This window comes from Chiloscyllium plagiosum, chromosome 3 (genome assembly GCF_004010195.1).
Source record: "Chiloscyllium plagiosum isolate BGI_BamShark_2017 chromosome 3, ASM401019v2, whole genome shotgun sequence".
NCBI lineage: Eukaryota > Metazoa > Chordata > Chondrichthyes > Orectolobiformes > Hemiscylliidae > Chiloscyllium > Chiloscyllium plagiosum.
Genome location: NC_057712.1, coordinates 8,928,725 through 8,937,010, shown reverse-complemented (window position 1 = coordinate 8,937,010; position 8,286 = coordinate 8,928,725). Strand labels below are relative to the sequence as shown.

Sequence of the window (8,286 nt, the reverse complement as noted above, 5' to 3'; positions counted from 1 at the left end):
GCCCACCTAAACTACACTAGCCCACTATCCTCCATATGCCTATCCAATGCCCGCTTAAATGCCCATAATGAGGGAGAGTCCACCACTGCTACTGGCAGGGCATTCCATGAACTCACGACTCGCTGAGTAAAGAACCTACCCCTAACATCTGTCCTATACCTACCCCCCCTTAATTTAAAGCTATGCCCCCTTGTAATAGCTGACTCCATACGTGGAAAAAGATTCTCACTGTCCACCCTATCTAAACCCCCATGTTTCCATAGAATGCTGCTTCTCCTGTTTAACATACCTGTATGGCAAATTATAGTTTCACCAATTTTAGAGACACCTTTTCTTTTTACCAGAGTTGACCTCCTAGCTTGATGATAATTGTAGAGTGAGGGATTGAAATGGAGTACAACTCTGCTGCTGCTGATGGCCCACAACCTCTTGCAAATACCCAATTTTGTTGCTAATTCTGTTCTGAATCCATCCTATGTAGCATGGAATTAATAGATGGCACAAAAGATGGCATCCTCAGCATGAAGATATGAATTCACCTCCATAACGTCAGTGAAATGGTCAATCTGACCATTGTTACTCCTATAGCAAATGTATCTGAGCTACGCAGTTTCATGAAGGTAAGGTCATGAATGTATTCCCTCTCTTGTTGATTCTCTTGGGCAGGATGGGGGTGTACTCAGAAGTATATTGCTTTGACCACATTTGACTGATGTCATGAAACTTCATGTAGTCAGAAACCAGTGCCGACGAGGCCCAGCGACACACTTTCCTGATAATATACTAATGTTGGCAGGAAAGGAAACATGCAGGATTAGTGATGGAGGAATCTGAAACTTAGTCATACATATGAAAATACACCATACACGCAATGTCAAGCTGTTGTTTGACTAGTTTATGGGCCAGCTCTTCCAATTTTGGCACAGATTTATTTAATTGATTGAATTTGAATAATTGATCTCATTTTTCCAGAAGGTTAGTCCACATCTCATAGCATAGTAATAAGTTACATTCTATACATAAATCTAGTATTAAGCAAATGATTGGAGACTATTTTCCTACTTTACCAACTGGATTCAGTCCAAAGTCACATTATGTTTACAGAGATATGAAGCATGGGGAATATTTTCTGCATCAATATGCTGAAACTTCCAACACATGAAGTAAGAGGAAGTAAAAACAGAGACTGAACCTTAGAAGAACATTCCGTATTTTCCAACTAGGTAGCATTAAGAGAACAAAAGATTCACACTATGTCAGTGTGAGAATGCCATTAGATATCAAAAACAACATAAGAGGAATGTCATGCTCCAAGCAATTTCGCATTTCGCTGCAGTCGATAAGACATGAGTGTCGTGTGCTGCATGGCACACTCGGTCTTAAGGGGATATGCCAAGTTGTTGTCTTTCGTTTTCATTTGTTGTACTTTTTTGTTTCTGTTTTCTACTTTTGATAAATATATCAGAGTTGCTTTGTCATTTTGCTGTTACTTTTTAACTTGTACTCTTTTTACCATTTAACATTATTAGCTTTAGTAGCCCATTGCTGACAGTATGAACACTCTCATCATCTGTTTGCTGGGTAACAAAGGATCATGATAACCTTGTTAGGATTGTTCACAGGCAGATTTATCTCCACCTGAGAAAGGTGGCACAATCTCACTTAATTGCATTGTGTTAACAACCTTGTGGCCTTGTTTTTTATCAGAATGCCAACTAAAAATTACATACATCATTGTTTAAATGAATGAGTTTGAAACACCAAATTGGTTTAGCTAATGAGGGCAGGAATTATTTTTCTCTGTGGTAACATTATTGCTATTTATGGCTACAGCTGCTAAGTTAATTTAGTAAACAATGTTAGCAAGTAATAATTACAGCAAATTCCCCTTTTCTGCATTGTACTAACATGAATTTGTTAAGTAATCACACAATGACGAAAACACTAATTAAAAGAATAATTAAATGAACAGTATCCCTAATTAAAGAATTCTAATAATTTTAAAGAAGTGTTGTGTTTTCCCCTAGATATCTCCTGTGGCATTATTCAAGGTAATGGATTAATTCAGTGTCACAACTCATGGAGTAATGCACTGGAAATCAAGCCCAGAGTCATCATAGAATATAGGATAAAGGGAGGACTGTAGATGCTAGAGATCAGAGTCAAAAAGTATGGTGCTGGAAAAGCACAGCCGGCCAGGCAGCATCCGAGGAGCAGGGGTGTCGACGTTTCGAGCATAAGCTCTTCATCATGTGGACATTCCTGACGCAGGGCTTATGCTTGGGATGTCAACTCTCCTGCCCCTCGGATGCTACCTGACTGGCTGTGCTTTTCCAGCACCACACATGTGACTCATTGTAGAATGTGAAACGATTTATTCAAACTATCAAAATCCCCAGTTCAGCTATCTGACCAACCCAGGCTTGAAGAAAACACTCATCTCATTTCTGTACCTAACAAGGAAATGGTTTGTCATTGTCATCAAAATGTTTATTTTTCTGCTTTATTTGAAGACACAAATTACTACCGTATAACTTCCTCAACCTTGAATTCTATCTGTTCTAAAAACAAATCCCACACACATACAACCAAACACACAAAGAACTAAGGCTGTACAGAATTATTACAAATAAGCACAGAAAAAGAGAAAGTGCACTGATTACAGGTGCCAGTGAGATGTTTTTCTTCAGTCCCTACTGGTTCATTTTGACATTTTGAGGAGGACATGGGGTTGTGGACAAACCAATTCCTAATCCCATTTGAGGATTCACTTTCTTAGTGTCTCTTAAGGTGAATTTTCTCTTTATCTTTTCAAGAAAGTGATCTGCAGAGAGAGGGAAATTGGAAGTTTGTTATTTTGCCCAGTAGTGTTGAAAAGCCAATTAAAGGTCTATCACTGGGCAAAATTGCCCTGATCACACACCAATGGAGTTGCGGTATGTAGCATCTACTCTCAATACTTCAGCAAGACACCCTTACAGATGTACCACACAATGGCATTCTGGCAACTCATTTTTTAAAAGAAATCTTCAACACGGACCTCAATCCCTTTATTTAAATTAATATCTTTTCCCATTTTTAAGACCACACTCCAGAAAAATGAAATTGCTCATTACACCAGAGAATTTGAGGAAAACAAAACCTTCTGTTTGTAAATTTCTCCTTCTTTTATGTAATATTTACAAAATAGCTCCTCCTAAAAAGGGAAAATATCTTATTTCGATCCCTCCACTGCTTAAGGGCCATCACTTGAACAGGACCCTCCAATTAAATTGCTGCAATATGAATTAACAAAATGACAATGAATTCACAAACAAGGCATAGGGTCTAAAAATTGTTGAAAAGGTGTTGAGGCTGATTAAAGCATTCATGCTCAACTTACGGTCATCAATGTCTTTGCAGTATCAAACCAAGCAGAAATGCAGTGAACATTGGGTTGGATTTTCCAAGCAGTGGTCTTTATTCTGTGAAAGAAGGGAGCTCTGCATTTCTGAGAGGAACTCCTGTTCAGACTTCCCCCTTTTGTAACCCAGAACTGTCAGTGGAAAGCAATCAACGCCTTCTTTCACAGCAGTCTGAAATGTTAAGGTGTTAACAGCCACTTTGACAGCTGCTAGCAAACCCATAATATACGTTAGGAAGAAAGTGATGACTGCAGATGCTGGAGTGTCAGAGTTGAGAAGCAAGAGATTTGATGTTTTGGGCATAAACCCTTCATCAGGAATAATGAAGGGCTTATGTCCGAAATGCCGATTCTCCTGCTTCCCTGATGCTGCCTGACCTACTGTGTTTTTCCAGCACTACACTTTGACTCATAAGTTCAGTGCCAGGTAAGTAGGGTACCAGGTAAATAGGGTGTTATCCTTGTCCAAATGCTGGCAAATGGGATTAGATTAATTAAGATATCAGGTCAGTATGGACGAGTTGGACCAAAGGGTCTGTTTCCATGCTGTAATCTCCATGAGTATAATTCTAAACAGAGTGCCAGGCTGGCTGTGCTAAGGTTCCAAAGTTAGAATGCCAGATGGATAAAGGATAGGGTGTCAGGTTGGCAGAGTGCCAGATATGTATGTTGCCAGGTGGGGAGGGTATAGGGTGCCTGATGATAAGATGCCAAGTGAGTAGGATTCCAACTGAGAAGAGTTAGAGTGCCAAATGGCTAGAATTCTCATGTGCAAGTTGGAAAGGGGACCAGGTCATTAATGCTACATTTAGGACATGTTGGAGTGCATGTGAGAAGTTAGGCACTTTGGAAATTCAGGAGTGTGGGTGTCAGGCAGGAGTCAGTGCTGGCTGCAGAGCTAGGTATGGGTGTCGAGTCCAGTCCCATGGGGCAGGAGGAGGTTGAGTGCAATGAAAGGGTGTCATGTCTGACCGTTTGAGGTGGGGGTGGTGGTGAAGAAATTTGAATTCAGTAGAGGCATCAAGACAGGAATGGGGTTGGGGGATGTCAGAGGGATGGCATGGGTTATGGGTTGGGGCGGATGGTGGCTCTCCAGGTGGCGTTGGTCATGCTCCTAGGGCTTTCAGGATAGAGGCTGTTGTGGGGGGAGGGGGTGTCAGTGAACGAGGGAGTTGTAGTAACTTTAACTTTTCCTGGGTAACTATTGTATTTAATTTTATTAGAACCTCTGAAGCCTTTGAGTTAAGTGGAGACTTTTGGAGGGTTTCAGGTATAGTGGTATTGCGCAGCGGAATCTTCAATTTCTTGAGGTGTACTACGGTAGCATTCCTGTTGCATTCCCATGCACAAGTCCCACCTTCACTGGAATAAAGACTGTCTGGCCATTGGAAAATTTACACTAATTGTTGCTATTTTATGATGATTCGACTGATAGTCACGTAAAAGAAAGACAACCTCCAATAATCCCAGGCTCTGTTGTGGCTACAAGGAAGAGTGATCAAAGACTGTAAAACTTTCTGCCCAATCCCAGTATCCCATCCTTAATGCCACTTCTATAATGGTCTGTTTAATTGAGTCCAAAGATTCTTGCTTTGGTAAAAGAATTGAAATGGTGCTATTAAAGAATGTTGACTAATTAATCCCTAATAGCATCTCAACCACGAGGGAACAGTAAATGTAAAGGAGAAAGGATGAGATAACACAATTGTGCTTAAATTGTGGTCACCCATGAACAAGCAGGAGTTGTTAGCTTCTTGCATTCACAATAAGGTTACAAATTGGACAAATCCACAGGAGAGAAGGGCCATTAAAGCAAAGTTAAAAAATATATATACTTCTAAGCTGATAGCATTAATAAAACTGAAGTGATTATTGCATTTTAACAAGAACACTTAACAATCATTATTATGGTAATCTTGAACCCGACAGCAGCTCTATGAATTTTGCACTCCTTGATAACAGTGCATGAACAGACTTCTAATATTCCTCTGATAATAGAATTTGAATATCACAAGCTGTTTCATTACTGCAATCTATTAATATCATTTTTTTTGTTGTATGGGAAAGCGATATGCCTATAAAGCACAATACATTCTGAGTCACTGGAGTGTCAGGAACCAATCAAACTAGTTCTCAAACACTTCATAGGCTTTGAGTATGCCTCTTGGAGAAGTTATTTCCAAGTTATTAACATTAACTGAAAAACAAACTTCAATGGACCTCTCCAAATTTCTGTTACATATTGTAAATGGCACAACTCACAGGTAGAACAGCCTTTGATAATGCAGATACAAAGTTGTTCCTTCGTGAAATGGGTTAATCTGTTTGGAATTGAACACCTGAACAAATAAAACCCAGAGGATGAAACTTCAAATTCCAAGGCTGTTGTCAGCAAACTTAATTCCAGTTTTAAAAACGGAAATGAAAAAACATGTTAATGTCAGTAAAAATTCTAACTTCCATGCATTATTGTCAAGGATGAAATTCATCTTGAAAACAATCATGCAGACAGTGATGAACATATAAGACCAGATGTGCATTACACTTGTCCTCACTCACAGAGATTCTGTGCTGTTTTGCATTTGAACTTGCTGTGATTAGAAAACCATTTTCGTGCAGCACAATCTGCAGAGCCCCAGGGACCCGAATGAACAGAACAGACAAACTGAGTCCCGGAATATGCCGAGACAAGAGAACATTGCTTGTAGTTCACTATGCTGAAAGATGGCCAGAGGCTTATTTTGTAAGGAAAACTACATTTCAGCCTGACACCCACCACAATATGGGAATGAGAAGGAGGTCAACCTTCCTGAAGAAGGGCTCCTGCCCGAAATGTTGATTTTCCTTCTCCTCGGATGCTGCCTGACCTACTGTGCTTTTCCAGCACCACTCTCATCTTACCTCTAATCCCCAAAATCTGCAGTCCTCACTTTCACTCATCACAGTATCACAGACAGGGAGTTTATTGCCGTTTTAAGGCAAAGGTGTAAATTTCAGGAGATTCATGCCGAGTGGATGGTCTGGCCCTTGCTGAGTTGTTCTTGAGCAATTGTCTATTGTTCAACTATACAAGCAGTCTCTTCAGCACCTGGGTCATGTAATCATTTGGAAATATGGCAGTGTTGTTTACTGCTACCAAGGCTTTGTGATGTTCACATCACCGGTGCCAGATTTAAACTAGAGTTTCCCAGTACTTCGGATGGTGCAAGGCAGCACTGCCCCTCACACAATGGTCCTGCACTAATCAAATTCACAGGAAGGGAAGCTGGCCCTCTCTCTGATAGGTCCCTGTAGGTTCTGTTCGACAGGATGTTGAAGAGAAGTTTCCTCTTTCCTCCAAATGGTCACAGTATGTCACACTGCGAGACTCAGCCAGCCTGGTCAGAGATAGCTACCTGGATTAGACACTGTCAATGATGTAAGAAGGTGAATGACCTCTGCATTCACAAATATAAATGCCACTATCTGTTTTCAGCTCCCTCACACTCACAGAGGCACCACTGTCTCTAACTCTGTCACTGTGCATTCTCTCACTTAGGTCTATCAACTGCAACTCTCACTATTGTAGGCACCATGTCCACTCAACAGCTCTCACCTGCCTCAGCCGTAGTTTAGGGGCATCAATGGTCTCGTAGCTTTGTCACTGAAATATTAATCCAGAGACCCAGGTCACGTTCTGGGGACCTGGATTCAAATCCCATCATGGTAGGCATTGGAATTTGAATTCAATAAATATCTGGGATTAAGAGTCTAATGATGACAATTAAATCCATTGCTGATTGTCAGAAAAAAACATCTGGTCCACTAATGTCCTTCAGGAAAGGAAACTGCCATCCTTACCTGGTCTGGCCTACACATGATTCCAGGCCCACAGCAATGTGATTAACTCTTACCTTCCCTGTAGGCAATCAGAGATGGGCAATAAATGCTGATCTAGCCAGCAGTGCCTTCATCCTGTGAATGAATACCTCTTTTATCACACACTCAATCTTTCCCTTTGTGTCCTGCCAGAGAAACCTCTCACAATCTGGCTGGGAGGGCCAGGGCCAACAGGAGAGCAGTGGACTTTAACCTCCTCTTCCTGCCTGAGGAAACCATATCGGGGTTAACTGGGGAAGATAGTGACCATTCAACTGATGACTCCGAGACCTCTGTGTCCAACCAACTGAGTGAGCTTCGTTGTGCTGTGCCATGCTGCTTCTGTATTAATGTCAGTGTTAACTCATTCTTACCCTGAATGAGCATTTACTCCTTTTGCACACTAGGTCCCTCTCTTCTGCCAGGAAACCACTTGTGGACCCAGTGGCATGAAACAAGAAGGAGGCCAGCACCATTCACACTGAGCTCAACCTCTGAGGTGGAAAACACTGAACCTTCCGAGGATGCACCAATAAGGCTGTCACCCACATGGACGGCCAGCTCCGAGACTTTCACCTCAGTGGGTTTTAACACAGAAACACAGTCGACTAAGCACATCGCTGACACATTATGAAATATAGAATCCCTACAGTAAGAAAAGATGCCATTCAGCCCATCGAGTCTGCACTAACTCTTGGAAGTGCATCCCCATCCCAGAAACCCCCCTCCTCAGATGAGAAGGGAAAGGAAAGAATAAGAACCTTTTACCCACACTATCATAATAATGGGCCCCCGACGGTCAAAACTGAAACAACTTCTCCTTCAAGTGCACTCAGAAGCTGAACTATGACAGTACTCAGGCATTTCCATGCTCACTGTGCTTATTAACACCTCCGTCAGTCAGAGTCCAGTGTTCAGTGCAGCTGTATTCACTTTTTTCTTTAGTACACACACACAGACACACACCCACATACACCCACACACACACACATGCACTCACATACCCACAAACATACACACACACT

General features: G+C 41.5%; 1 long non-coding RNA gene across 1 annotated transcript in view; it reads right to left on the bottom strand.

Annotated features, from left to right (window-relative positions):
* Positions 1 to 2,304: 2,304 nt before the first annotated feature.
* The window catches only part of LOC122548615, a 55,861-nt gene continuing 49,879 nt past the window's right edge, over positions 2,305 to 8,286 (bottom strand). Inside the window, exon 3 of the long non-coding RNA XR_006311272.1 lies at positions 2,305 to 2,824. This is a non-coding gene — a long non-coding RNA (uncharacterized LOC122548615). The remainder of the gene's footprint in view (positions 2,825 to 8,286) is intronic.